Source organism: Bombina bombina, chromosome 9 (assembly GCF_027579735.1).
Source record: "Bombina bombina isolate aBomBom1 chromosome 9, aBomBom1.pri, whole genome shotgun sequence".
Classification (NCBI taxonomy): Eukaryota; Metazoa; Chordata; class Amphibia; order Anura; family Bombinatoridae; genus Bombina; species Bombina bombina.
In genome coordinates this window covers 193,459,647-193,475,947 of record NC_069507.1, presented here as the reverse complement: position 1 = coordinate 193,475,947, position 16,301 = coordinate 193,459,647, and positions in this window count along the sequence as shown.

Below are 16,301 nucleotides of genomic sequence, written 5' to 3'. Positions count from 1 at the left end.
AGGGGTTCATAAGTATAACGTAGGTGGCGCCGATGTGCGGTCGGCAGATTAGGGGTTAAAAATATTTATTAGAGTGGCGGCGATGTGGAGGGGCCTCGGTTTATAGGTAGTTTATGGGTGTTAGTCTACTTTAGAGCACTGTAGTTAAGAGCTTTATATACCGGCGTTAGCCCATAAAGCTCTTAACTACAGCCTTTCCATGGGCGGTAGGAGTCTTGTCGGTAGAGGGTCTACCGCTCACTTCAGCCAAGACTCTAAATACCAGCGTTAGGAAGATCCCATTGAAAAGATAGGATACGCAATTGGCGTAAGGGGATCTGCAGTATGGAAAAGTCGCGGCTTGAAAGTGAGCGTTAGACCCTTTCCTGTCTGACTCTAAATACCAGCGGGCGGCCAAAAGCAGCGTTAGGACCCTTTAATGCTGCTTTTGACGGCTAACGCAGAACTCTAAATCTAAAGTTTTTTTATGAGTTTTCTTTTTTAACAAATTCCTATTCTAATAGCCTAGTTATACTATTATTAACAATGATGGCTATTATATGAAATGTATAAAGCTGGAAATTGGTTACATGGGTTAGTTGGTTTAAGGACTATCCACATGATATTTAATGTGGAAGCCACTCCAATACAGAGAACTAGAGCCAGGACGTTATTATTTAATCACTAGTATATTCTGTTTGAATATAGTTATTAGTCACATTAAGATTGGTTTAGGTTTACTACTTGTAACGGTATCTTTTAAGTTCCACTATTTATTTCTGCACACAACTTGATTGTTTAATATGATTAGCGAGTGATGTTACTTACTTTGTTTACAGGGTTACCATGACAACAGAGTACATCATAACTCAAGCTACAATACACATAATATAAACATAACAGTATAACTGAAACTTGGTGGGATGATTCACATGATTGGGCAGTTAACTTAGAGGGGTATACTTTATTTAGGAGGGACCGGAATAATAAAAGGGGTGGAGGAATCTGCATGTATATTAAACCTAACCTCAAACCTACAATAAGGGAAGATATTTATGATACAAGTGACAATGTAGAGACCCTGTGGGTTGAAATAAAGAGTGGGGGGAAAAATCCTAAAAAAATATTACTAGGAACATTCTACAAGCCCCCCAACATTAGTGACCCGGAGGAAACTCAACTACTTATCCAAATAGGTAAGGTTGCTAATAACAGTGCTGTAATTATGGGAGATTTTAACTACCCTGATATAAACTGGGCCAATGAAACTAGTAATTCAGCTAAGGGGGATAGATTTTTAAATGTTCTCAGGGATAACTTCTTGTCACAATTAATAGAGGAGCCAACTAGGAGTAAAGCTATATTGGATTTAGTGCTATCAAACTATACAGATATAATATCAAACATAGAAGTTAAAGAACATTTGGGTAACAGTGATCATAACATGGTCACATTTGAAATCTCTTTTCATATGCAGTGTTTTAAAGGTTTAACTAAGACTTTTAATTTCAAGAAAGCAAAATTCAACAATTTAAGGAAATCATTAAATAATATAAATTGGGACAATGTATTTTCTAATAAGGATAAATGGATAATATTTAAAAATTTGTTAAAAAAATATACATATCAACACATACCATATGGTTATAAAAATAAAAATAAAAAAACAAAGCCGTTATGGCTAAATAAAAATGTGTTAAGAGAAATTAGGAAAAAAACGTAGGGCATTTAAATTATTAAAAGAAAATAGTACAGACTCAACATACAATATTTATAAGGAATGTAACAAAGCATGCAAAAAAGCAATCAAATTAGCCAAAATTGAAAATGAAAAATTAATTGCGAAGGATTCTAAGTCTAACCCTAAAAGGTTCTTTAAGTACATAAATAGCAAAACATCTAAGAAGGATAATATAGGTACATTAAAATGCGTGGAGGGTAGCATGATAAATAATGATAGGGAGAAGGCTGAGGTACTAAATCAGTTTTTTTCTTCAGTATACACAAGAGAGGGACCATTGAATGATACTTTGGAACAGAATAGAACATGCCAGTCCATACCACTAACTGGGTTTTGTTTAGAGGATATCAGGAAAAAAATGGAAAATATTAAGGTAATTAAAACTCCAGGCCCAGATGGAATACACCCAAGGGTGTTAAGGGAACTGTTATAGACAAACCTTTACTCTTAATTTTTCAAGACTCATTATCCTCAGGCATGGTACCCCAGGATTGGCGTAAAGCTGATGTGGTGCCACTCTTCAAAAAGGGAAGCAGGGATGATCCAGGAAGCTATAGACCAGTTAGTCTGACATCAATAGTGGGGAAGATATTTGAAGGGATTATAAGGGATTATATTGATGAGCATATTCATATAAACAAGATTATGAGTTCTAATCAGCATGGCTTTAGGAGAAATAGATCATGTCAAACTAATCTAATTAGATTTTACGAGGAAGTAAGTAAAAATATAGATAAAGGGGATCAGTTGATGTGATATACTTAGATTTTGCAAAGGCATTTGATACAGTGCCAAATGAGAGATTAATGCACAAAATTAAGGGACTGGGAATAGCTGAAAATGTTAGCTCATGGATAAAAAACTGGATAAACGATAGGGAGCAACGAGTAGTAGTAAATGGATCATACTCAGATTGGACAAAGGTAATCAGTGGCGTCCCCCAGGGATCAGTACTGGGCCCTGTTCTTTTTAATATTTTTATAAATTACTTGGAGCAAGGATTAAATAGTGACATCTCTATTTTTGAAGATGATACTAACATAGTAACATAGTAACATAGTAGATAAGGTTGAAAAAAAGACTGAAGTCCATCGAGTTCAACCTATACAAATCTAAAATACTTACAAAAAGCTCCAGTTAAGCTTAAATAACCCCATTAAAATGTGACCCATTTAATACTAGCAATCATATCCATGAATTTTGTTAGTATACAGAAACTTATCCAGACTATTTTTAAATGTATCTATGGTATTGGCATTCACTACCTCCTTTGGTAATGAGTTCCACAATTTTATTGCTCTCACAGTGAAAAAACGTTTCCGTTGCAGGAGATTAAATCTCCTTTCCTCCAACCTTAAATTATGACCTCTTGTCAGAAACAATTTTCTTGGAATAAACAGAGCTTCTGCCATCTCTGTATATGGGCCTTGAATATATTTATATAAAGTAATCATGTCAGCTCTCAAGCGCCTTTTTTCTAAAGAAAACAGACCCAGTTTGGCTAGCCTCTCCTCATAGGTTAATTTCTCCAATCCCCTTATTAGCTTTGTGGCCCTTCTCTGAACTTTTTCTAGTTCTGCAATATCTTTTTTAGCAATTGGTCCCCAGAACTGCACTCCAAACTCAAGGTGAGGTCTTACCAGGGCTTTATATAATGACAGAATTATGCTTTCCTCCCTTGAATCAATACCTCTTTTAATACATGCTAGTATCTTATTAGCCTTTGAAGCCGCTGCCCTGCATTGTGCACCCATCTTTAGCTTGTTATCTATTACTACTCCCAAATCCCTTTCCTCCTGTGTTTGGCTAAGTCTTGTCCCATTTAAAAAATACGTAGCCTGCTTATTTTTACTTCCAAAATGTAGAACCTTGCATTTTTCCGTATTAAATCTCATTTTCCATTCACTTGCCCATAGTTCTAATTTTAGCAAATCCCTTTGTAAAGACAGTTCGTCCTGCTCTGACCTTATGACCTTACTTAACTTAGTATCATCTGCAAAAATAGAGATGTCGCTATTTAATCCTTGCTCCAAGTCATTTATAAAAATATTAAAAAGAACAGGGCCCAGTACTGATCCCTGGGGGACGCCACTGATTACCTTTGTCCAATCTGAGTATGATCCATTTACTACTACTCGTTGCTCCCTATCTTTTATCCAGTTATTTATCCATGAGCTAACATTTTCAGCTATTCCCAGTCCCTTAATTTTGTGCATTAATCTCTCATGTGGCACTGTATCAAATGCCTTTGCAAAATCTAAGTATATCACATCCACTGATTCCCCTTTATCTATATTTTGACTTACTTCCTCGTAGAATCTAATCAGATTAGTTTGACATGATCTATTTCTCCTAAAGCCATGCTGATTAGAACTCATAATCTTGTTTACACGAATATGCTCATCAATATAATCCCTTATAATCCCTTCAAATATCTTCCCCACTATTGATGTCAGACTAACTGGTCTATAGCTTCCTGGATCATCCCTGCTTCCCTTTTTGAAGAAATGCACCACATCAGCTTTACGCCAATCCTGGGGTACCATGCCTGAGGATAATGAGTCTTGAAAAATTAAGAGTAAAGGTTTGTCTATAACAGTGCTAAGTTCCCTCAACACCCTTGGGTGTATTCCATCTGGGCCTGGAGTTTTATTTACCTTAATATTTTCCAGTTTTTTCCTGATATCCTCTAAACAAAACCCAGTTAGTGGTATGGACTGGCATGTTCTATTATGTTCAAAAGTATCATTCAATGGTTCTTCTCTTGTGTATACTGAAGAAAAAAACTGGTTTAGTACCTCAGCCTTCTCCCTGTCATTATTTATCATGCTACCCTCCACACATTTTAATGTACCTATATTATCCTTCTTAGATTTTTTGCTATTTATGTACTTAAAGAACCTTTTAGGGTTAGACTTAGAATCCTTAGCAATTAATTTTTCATTTTCAATTTTGGCTAATTTGATTGCTTTTTTGCATGCTTTGTTACATTCCTTATAAATATTGTATGCTGAGTCTGTACTATTTTCTTTTAATAATTTAAATGCCCTTACTAAGTTAAGTAAGGTCATTAGGTCAGAGCAGGACAAACTCTCTTTACAAAGGGATTTGCTAAAATTAGAACTATGGGCAAGTGAATGGAAAATTAGATTTAATACGGAAAAATGCAAGGTTCTACATTTTGGAAGTAAAAATAAGCAGGCTACGTATTTTTTAAATGGGACAAGACTTAGCCAAACACAGGAGGAAAGGGATTTGGGAGTAGTAATAGATAACAAGCTAAAGATGGGTGCACAATGCAGGGCAGCAGCTTCAAAGGCTAATAAGATACTAGCATGTATGAAAAGAGGCATTGATTCAAGGGAGGAAAGCATAATTCTGTCATTATATAAAGCCCTGGTAAGACCTCACCTTGAGTTTGGAGTGCAGTTCTGGGGACCGATTGCTAAAAAAGATATTGCAGAACTAGAAAAAGTTCAGAGAAGGGCCACAAAGCTAATAAGGGGATTGGAGAAATTAACCTATGAGGAGAGGCTAGCCAAACCGGGTCTGTTTTCTTTAGAAAAAAGGCGCTTGAGAGGTGACATGATTACTTTATATAAATATATTCAAGGCCATATACAGAGATGGCAGAAGCTCTGTTTATTCTAAGAAAATTGTTTCTGACAAGAGGTCATAATTTAAGGTTGGAGGAAAGGAGATTTAATCTCCTGCAACGGAAACGTTTTTTCACTGTGAGAGCAATAAAATTGTGGAACTCATTACCAAAGGAGGTAGTGAATGCCAATACCATAGATACATTTAAAAATAGTCTGTATAAATTTCTGTATATAAGCAAAATTAATGGATATGATTGCTAGTATTAAATGGATCACATTTTAATGAGGTTATTTAAGCTTAACTGGAGCTTTTTGAAAGTATTTTAGATTTGTATAGGTTGAACTCGATGGACTTCAGTCTTTTTTCAACCTTATCTACTATGTTACTATGTTACTATGTTACAGATAAGAGTTTAAACTTTGAATAAATCACCAATAATGTGAATATGGTATGATTGCCTACACATAGTATGCCAACAATAGTTATACTTCAAAGGAGCTATTATGATTTACACTTTATTAGTGCATATTTCCCGTAAACTGGAAGTGAGGTAACTTCCGGTTTGAATGGAACATATAGTTTGCGTTCCACTGGCGATCTTGATGATAATAAACTGACACGAATGGTATGATCACTGGCATAATTGAGACACAGGTATGAATCTGTTAGAGCCATTGTACACTTAGGTTGAAACAACTGTTATGTTAGTTTGTGTGCATATAAATATATTTTGTATATTCATGAATGAGTAATATGTACACATGTAACAGGAAGTGAGGTTACTTCCGGGTTAGTGGAACGCATGGCGTGTGTTCCACAGGCAAGACATAGAGGGACATTGTTTGATTTCACAGTTGGTTTGTATTAATTTTGTTTGATTATGTAGACTATTTAAGAGTGATCAAGTGCACTGCTTTGTATTCTGATGAAGGGGACAGTTTGAGACCTGAAATGTCAATAAATCTTGTTCGACCTGTGACAAAAAAGACCTGAGAATGCATTCTTTTGCTTCACATTTTTGCACCCAGGCAGTTGGCCCAGGAGGGTGAATTAATTTTAAGAGTTTGCTATATATATATATATATAAATAACCTTACTTAAATATAAAATGAAAGTTTGTATGAGTATATATATATATTGCAAACACATTTATAGATAGATATACAGATAGACAAACAGACAGAAAGGCAGACAGATATAGTGTAGACAAACAGACAGCGAGAGAGACAGTATATCCAGTAAGGCTCACTGGAATATTTTCAGGAGTCCATTATTTTGCACACATATCAAACAAGTGACATTTTGGGGATCTCCCAACTTCATCAGACTAAGTGAAAATGAACCACCACAGCAAACAATTTATCAGGTGTATGTTCTCTCTCCTCATCAAAGAAGAACTGCCTATTCATACAAATAACCAATCATGATTTGTGTCAGTCAAAACACATATATACATAAATAAAACATTTAATTACAAACATTACTTTAGGGCAGTATATGTGCTAAACTCAGTCATATATGAGCAGTAACCAGGGGATTTGTATTTCCTCTCATATTGCTGGAGGCATCCAATGATATTTCAGGCCTTAAAGGGACACTGAACCCAAATTGTTTCTTTTGTGATTCAGAAAGAGCATGTAATTTTAAGCAACTTTCTAATTTACTCCTATTATCAATTTTTCTTAGTTCTCTTGTTATCTTTATTTGAAAAAGAAGGCATCTAAGCTTTTTTTTTAGTTCAAAACTCTGGACAGCAGTTTTTTTATTGGTGGAGTAAATTAGAAAGTTGCTTAAAATTTCCTGCCCTATCTGAATCACAAAATCATATCACATATCATCATGAAATGAAAGATCATATTCATTCCTATAATACATACATCTTAATAAATCTGCTGTATCAATGCAAAACTCACTCTTTTCTGATTATGTACATATGTGTGTCTAAGCAGTTTATTCTCACTGCTCTGAATGTACCATGATATTCTCAAGTGTGTATTATATAGATGATACTGTCAATGCATCCTACCTTATTGCTTGCTGACAACAATGAACTTTCTAAATTATGGGGTAGATTTATTATATGTAGGGTGGACATGATTTGCTGTAGCAAATCATGTCCACCTGACACTGCTAAATGCCGACAGCATACACTGTCAGCATTTAACATTGCACAAGCATTTCTGGTGATTGGGATGATTGCAGTCCGCAACCTCAGAGGTGGTGGACGAGTTAAGGAGCAGCAGTCTTGCGAGCCGGAAACTTCGGGGGTAGATTGCAGCATCCGCTGCTTTTTTATTACACGTACCGAATGTTCTCAAGTTCTAAATCTATGTAGCTTCAGAGGTATCTTCTGCTGCCCGCCAAACATCTAGTGAGGGTGGTTACAAACCACTGACATGTCACTTATTCAATTGGCATCCAATGGTATTGGACCATTCTCTGAGATGTATATTCTAATGTAGCTGAAAAGGACACTACACATAACTATATTAAATAGGACAGAACAAGTTCTAGTTTTTAACAGCTACTCTCAAGCTTAGACGTCATCTCTATCTCAATCTAACTGTATGACCTATATTCAATGTAAGGTGCATAATATCATATCCCCGAATAAAAAACTTGAGCATATCTAAATGAAATTCTAAACTATATTAATTTTGAAGTCAACAACCTGGTGTAATAGCCGGATTGCGCTAAAGGCATGGCAGCAGATTTGGATATCACAATCAAACCAATTGTAATATCTGAATCCCTAGTATATCACATATGTTAATTAAAATGGCACCAGAAAGTAGCAATGACATATGAATCCCATATTGTGACTAACTAGGGTATAGAAAAGATAATATAACCTTACAAAAAACAATGCCAATCAATCTGTTGATTTAATCCCTGCGGGTGTTGGGTATATATATATATATATATAATATGCCACCCCCAACGTCGCTGCCACTATACTAAAGTTATTAACCCCTAAACCTAAGTCTAAACCTGACCCTAACACCCCCTAACTTAAATATAATTAAAATAAATCTAACTAAAAATTCCTATCATTAACTAAATAATTCCTATTTAAAACTAAATACTTACCTATAAAATAAACCCTAAGCTAGCTACAATATAACTAATAGATAAATTGTATCTAGCTTAGGGTTTTTATTTTACAAGCAAGTTTGTATTTATTTTAACTAGGTAGAATAGTTACTAAATAGTTATTAACTATTTATTAACTACCTAGCTAAAATAAACACAAATTTATCTGTAAAATAAAACCTAACCTGTCTTACACTAACACCTAACCTTACAGTACAATTAAATAAATTACCTAAATTAAATACAATTAATAAAATTAAATACAAATACCTAAATTACAAAAACAAACACACACTAAATTACACAAAATAAAAAACAAATTACGAGATATTTAGACTAATTACACCTAATCCAACCAACCCCCCAAATAAAACCCTAACTAAAAAAACCTAAGCTCCCCATTGCCCTGAAAAGGTCATTTGGATGAGCATTGCCCTTAAAAGGGCATTTAGCTCTATTGCTGTCCAAAACCAAATCTAAAACTAAAACCAACCCAATAAACCCTTAAAAAAACCTAACACTAACCCCCGAAGATCCACTTACAGTTTTGAAGAGCCGACATCCATTGTCAATGAAGCCAGGAGAAGTCCTCAATGAAGCCGGGAGAAGTCTTCATCCAAGCCGGGAGAAGTGGTCCTCCAGATGGGCATAAGTCTTCATCCAGGCGGCATCTTCTATCTTCATCCATCCGGTGTGGAGCGGGTCCATCTTCAAGACATCCAAGGCGGAGCATCCTCTTCTTCCAACGACTCCCGACAAATAAAGGTTCCTTTAAGTGACGTCATCCAAGATGGCGTCCCTTAGATTCCGATTGGCTGATAGAATTCTATCAGCCAATCAGAATTAAGGTTGAAAAAATATTATTGGCTGATCCAATAAGTCAACAGGATTGAGCTTGCATTCTATTGGCTGTTCCAATCAGCCAATAGAATGCAAGCTCAATCCTATTGGCTGATTGGATCAGACAATAGGATTGAAGTTCAATCCTATTGGCTGATTGTATCAGCCAATTGGATTTTTTCAACCTTAAATCTGATTGGCTGATAGAATTCTATTAGCCAATCGGAATCTAAGGGATGCCATCTTGGATGACATCACTTAAAGGAACCTTCATTCGTCGGGAGTCATCGGAAGAAGAGGATGCTCCACGCCGGATGTCTTGAAGATAGAAGATGCCGTTTGGATGAAGACATCTGCCCATCTGGAGGACCACTTCTCGCGGCTTGGATGAAGACTTCTCCCGGCTTCATTGAGGACTTCTCCCAGCTTCGTTGAGGACTTCTTCCGGTTTCGTTGACGATGGATGTTGGCTCTTCAAAACTGTAAGTGGATCTTCGGGGGTTAGTGTTAGGTTTTTTTAAGGGTTTATTGGGTGGGTTTTAGTTTTAGATTAGGGTTTGGGCAGCAATAGAGCTTAATGCCCTTTTAAGGGCAATGCCCATCCAAATGCCCTTTTCAGGTCAATGGGGAGCTTAGGTTTTTTAGTTAGGGCTTTATTTGGGGGGTTGGTTGTGTGGGTGGTGGGTTTTACATTTGGGGGTTGTTTGTATTTTTTTTACAGGTAAAAGAGCTGATTTCTTTGGGGCAATGCCCCGCAAAAGGCCCTTTTAAGGGCTATTGGTAGTTTAGTTTAGGGTAGGGTTTTTTCTTTATTTTGGGGGGGGGCTATTAGATTAGGTGTAATTAGTTTAAATATCTTGTAATTTGTTTTTTATTTTGTGCAATTTAGTGGTTGTTTTTTGGTAAATTATGTATTTGAATTTAAGTTTGTTAATTGTATTTAATTTAGGTAATTTATTTAATTGTACTGTAAGGTTAGGTGTAACTAAGGTTAGGTTTTATTTTACAGGTAAATTGGTATTTATTTTAGCTAGGTAGTTAGTAAATATTTAGTAACTATTCTACCTAGTTAAAATAAATACAAAACTTGCCTGTAAAATAAAAATAAACCCTAAGCTAGATACAATGTAACTATTAGTTATATTGTAGCTAGCTTAGGGTTTATTTTACAGGTAAGTATTTAGTTTTAAACAGGAATTATTTAGTTAATGATAGGAATTTTTAGCTAGATTTATTTTAATTATATTTAAGTTAGGGGGTGCTAGGGTTAGGGTTAGACTTAGGTTTAGGGATGAATAAATTTAATATAGTGGCGGCGACATTGGGGGCGGCAGATTAGGCATTAATGAATGTAGGTAGGTGGCGGCGATGTAAGGGGCATCAGATTAGGGGTTAATAATGTTTAACTAGTGTTTGCGATGAGGGAGTGCGGCGGTTGAGGGGTTAATATGTTTATTATAGTGGCGGCAATGTCGGGAATGGCAGATAAGGGGTTAATAATTTTATTTTAGTGTTTGCAATGCGGGAGGTCCTCGGTTTAGGGGTTAATAGGAAGTTTATGGATTTTAGTGTGCTTTTTAGCAGTTTAGTTATGAGTTTTATACTACAGATTTGTAGTGTAAATCTTATAACTACTGACTTTAGAATGCGTTACGAATCTTGTGGGATAGGCTGTACCGCTCACTTTTTGGCCTAAAAAAAAAAAAGCTTGTAATATCGGCGCAATGGAAGTTCCATTGAAAAAAGACTTTACGCAAATTGCGTAAGTTAATTTGCAGTACGGCCAAAAAAGTGTGCAAGACAGCTGTACCTACAAGACTCGTAATAGCAGCGGTAGTGAAAAAGCAGCGTTATGAGCCTTAACGCTGCTTTTTTGCTCATAAGGCAAAACTCATAATCTAGCCAATAGTAAATTATTTTACCTTCAACGTGTAAACCCCAATAATATTCCAGAAAATATATCTGCAGTGTGCTCATAGCCCTGCTGTCACATTAGCTGTTTACTCCAGTGTTTTCATCAAAAAAAGAATTATCATCAACTGTAAATTATCAACAGATATTAAGATATTTCTTTCAAGCTGTGATTTAACATTTTTAAAATGTATTTTACATGTAACACATTAATAAAATTATTAGTCTAAGAGCTGCAACTTTATAAAACACCTGTTAACGTAAATTAATCAAGCAGCAATTCACCATTCTGTCTACTCAATTTGCCATTGTAAGACCAGGGCGGTTAAGAAATAAAGTGGGTGTTTTATTAGAAAGTGTGTTTTATTGTCAATGTTATCAATTATTTTGCCAAATGTTCTGAACATTTCTGCAATTTGATAGCTAGAAGCAACTTTACGGGCTAAATACAACTAGGGCAGTTACAGATTCACTCACCTGTGATAACTAATTTTCTGATAGAGAAGGAATGTAATTATCTTTTAGTGAGGACATTATCTGTTAATTATTTGCTCCTTTAACAACTCCATTATTTATTCCATTACACAAGCTTGTAGCCTGAACCACATTTATCTAGAATTTATAAGCAAAGGTATTTCACATTGTTAGTGTACATTTGCCAAGTGGCACCTTGACTAGCCAGTATACTCAGTACCACTGACCAATAAACATGATGCCACTTGTTAAGGCATGATCTCTTACAAATACTGGGGCTTTCTAGAAACAACTGCATTTATGGTGAAATCTTATATTTAGGGGTTCCATAGAAACAGGTTATGAATACTTATGCAACCAATACATTTTTTCTTTCAATTAATTTTTGGGTCACAAAACATTTTGCACCTGAAAAATATTTGGTATGTTGCTTAAATCAAATTGGTATAATATCCATTGGATATTATACTGGTTTAGGGGAAGCAGTAACCCCTTACCACCTGCAGCAGTAAAGCAATCATTACTAAAGGGTGCTGGGCTCACCTATTGATCTTGTAAATCAAATTGGTACATATTCCAATGAAATGAATATCCATTTTAATTCCATGTTAAAAATGTAAAATGTAAGATATATATTTATATAATATGTATATAATATAGAAGAAACCATTATGTTTTATAATAACGCAAATATTATATTGTATTATATTATAACCTTTTTGGAGAAGTTTAATTTCAGAATTTCTTATGCCCTTTAATGTTAGATTGGAATTATAAACTTTGAAATATATTTTTTCCAATTTAATTTAAAGTATTTTATTGTAAAGAATGTGTGCTAGTGTGCTTAGTGACATCTCATCTGTTTGCATTTACTGTACCATACCATTATTTCATGGTTTGGACTTTGTCCACCAAAGAGGCCTTTATTAAGGTTACATATGACTTTACCAAATTTCAGATGGAACACCTTGAAGTTATGGGCTTTGCAGTAAAATCACCACCTTCACCTATGAGGCCACCTTTATTGTAGAACATTTTTTTTATACAAAAACAACACAATTTAATCTTTACATATCAAGATAAAAAAAAATATTAAATTAAAAATGCATTGTTAATATACACGATGGCCTTAAGCTATTCACACATGGGGCCGTACGTACTAAAATGTGAACATGTTAATTTGGGTGATTGGCCGATCCTGCTCTCATAGGAAGGGAATCCATTTTCATTGTTAACTGCTGGTTCTCACAGGAAGGGAATCCCTTTTTATTGATAACTGCTAGCCGTAGACATACAGTGTCTGCTGCCTACTCACCACAAAGACAGGTTCCCTAGTTGAGAACCTTGTTCATTTGTCATTTAGTACATAAGGCACATGTACTATAAAATGAAAAATATCATACATAACAAAAGACTTGTATGCATAAATATAGCACACATTTTTAAATATTCATCAAGAAATAAGTAGTTCTAATGCTTAGATTTAATAAGACCTGTTTGTGAAACTAATATCTTGTGGTAAAATATCACAATTGAAAAACTTGAGCAATTTAAGATTTGTACATGCCCTTTGCCACGCGTTTAAGTTGCAAATTACTTTCCATTGTAATGATGGGAGACGCATCTATCTTGTAACTTTTCACCAAAAAAAAGCCTTATAAAATCTTAAAGAAGAAATCAATTAAATTCCTTACAAAAACTGTCCACTTATGCACAATAGAAAACATGAAAAAAAGACATCTAGACAACCTTAGCTTTGAAATAGTAAAGTGAAATACTTCACAAGGGCAATATGGATGCTACATGCTTATCATTAAATGCAGGTGAAAAATCCCATCAATGCTCTCGCTCAGGCCCTCATTCGTTTGTGTTAGGTCAAGATATCCTCTTTTGATCCATTGAGACCATTGGTATTGCCAGAAAGAATAAATAAGTGGAATGTCTCAGAGGTTGTGGGCGGGGCCACAATGGAAGGGGCGAGTTCAGGCCTACTGAGGGCAGAGGTTGTAGCATGATGTGAGTAAGCTGGGTGTGGCTTGAGCAGAGCAGGTGCAGATGGGGAGGCTCTTGCTGAGTGAAGTCAGCCATAATGCTTGGGGGGGGGGTGGCAAGTGACCCCTGACGATGCCTATTTCTATATAACAATACAGACATGCAAATATTTTACATTAACTGTGTTTCAAGCATGTTTACATAGTTGTAATTTGTGCTCAGCACAAGGGTCTTGTTTCATGTACAATATTTTTCTGTATGCAACTTAAAATGTTAATGGCAGAAATGCCCGCTAATAAATATATGGAAAATATAGGTGAAGAGATTTTCAATGAATTTCCACCATGATTTCACCATTGCACCAAGGGCCTTCAGCATCCGCACAAGCATCTATGAATCTACCACTATTAATATACAATTATGGATACTTAGCACTTAATTATTTAAATTATTCCTTAGATATCAGTGCCCGCTAACACATGGCAAATGCATTTTTATTATGTCTAAGTTAATTATTATACAGTCTGCCAAATATTGTTTAGCTTGCTTCTATCTGATGTTTTATATTGTAAATCTTCCAAACTCATCCTCTACATTTTAATGAGATATGTGCATCTTAGATTTTGTCACTTATTCAATTAACAAATCTAAATTCATAGAAAATATAGGGAATGCCTGTTTTAGTAATCAGCTGTTAAACACTTTGGGCTCTATTAACTATTGGTTGGGGGGGACATGATTCACTACCTTGAATCATGTCCACCAGACCACACTGCATATGCTGTCCGCATTTAACACTGCACAAGCATTGCTCCAGCAATGCTTTTGCAATAATGCCACCTATTCACTGGCGGCCAATCGGATCAGTGTTGAAATTACACAAAGCCGGACCAATGTAAAATTTACCTATATAGAGTGAAATATCATGGGCAGACTTAAAGGGGCAGTCAAGTCCAAAAAAAAACCTTTCATGATTTAAAAAGGGAATGTAATTTTAAACAACTTTCCAATTTACTTTTATCACAAATTTTGCTTTGTTCTCTTGGTATTCTTAGTTGAAAGCTAAACCTAGGAGGTTCATATGCTAATTTCTTAGACATTGAAGACTGCCTCTAATCTGAATGCATTTTGACCACTAGAGGGCAATAGTTCATGTGTTTCATATAGATAATATTTAGCTGATGCACATGAAATTACCCTGGAGATAGCACTGATTGGCTAAAATGCAAGTCTGTCAAAAGAACTGAAATAAGGGGGCAGTTTGCAGAGGCTTAGAAACAAGGTAATCACATAGGTAAAAAGTGTATTTCTATAACAATGGTGGTTATACAAAACTGGGGAATGGGTAATAAAGGGATTATCTTTCTTTTTAAACAACAAAAATTCTGGTGTAGACTGTCCCTTTAATTCAATTCTTTAATAAAAGGGACTGAATGTGGAAGTACTGAGTTGCCTCCATAGAAAATAATTAAGCTCTATGGAATGCAGACTGATTGTGATAGGGAGCCCTGAACACTGATAACCAGGGATGTAACAACAGGGGTCTCAGAGGTCTTAATTGAGACTGGGCCCAAACCTCTAGAGGTCCCCTCTGGCCCTGCAAACAGGATTTGATTCACTTCATGTGGACTAGTGGCGGTCTAGGCTGCACTTCTTAATTTTTCTTGGTAGAGCACTTGTTGTATTAAACACATCAAAAATACATTTAACAATACAGTTATACTTATATTATCACTGTCTGATAAAAAAATATTTAAAAATAAATTGCATTAAAAATTATAAGGGCTCAAAGATAGCCTTTGTCTCAGGTGTTAGAAAAAAAGGCCTGCAATGGACTTTAACATAGAGATACATATATACACATGTCTAAATATAAATATATATATATATATATATATATATATTTATATATATATATATATATATATATATATATATATATATATATATATATATATATATATATATATATATTTATATGTGTGTACAGATGTATTTATATGAGTATATATGTATTTACAGACATATAAACACATAAATACATATGTACAGGCAGTCCCCCGGGTTACGAACATCCGACTTACGTACAACTCGCACTTACGAACGGGCCTGTACAGCAATAAACACTTACTGATGTGTTCAGTGCTGCTCAGTCCTGGGGGAAACAAAAGTGTACCTAAACATCACAGAAAGTGCCGTCGCTCCTATGTGTCATCAAGGGATTCCCTCCTCAAGTCGGCTCATCTCCTCCGTAAGAACTGACGTCTGTCTGCACTCGCCGGTCACATGACCTGTACACACCCCTCTTCTCATTGGTCTGTGGATGTGTCTCCCTAGAAGAACTCTGTGGGGGGTAGTTATCAACGTGTCAACTTCCTGCCTTCGCCGGCCCAATACGCCCGCCTAAGCTCGCCTACCATTGCCGCCGCGGACCTGAAAAAATTCGCCTAATTTATCAATAAATCTGTCAAAAAGCCGCGCACCACGTACGGGGCGATGAGCAGCGGACTGTGAGAGTTATCACTCATCCGATCTCGCTGCTCTTTGACTTTTTTACAGCTTTATTGCTAGCCTGTCACTAAGCACCCACACTAAACTACACTGTTCTACCCCCTATACCGGCGCCCCCGGAGCCCCCCGCAACTCAATAAAGTTACTAACCCCTAAACCG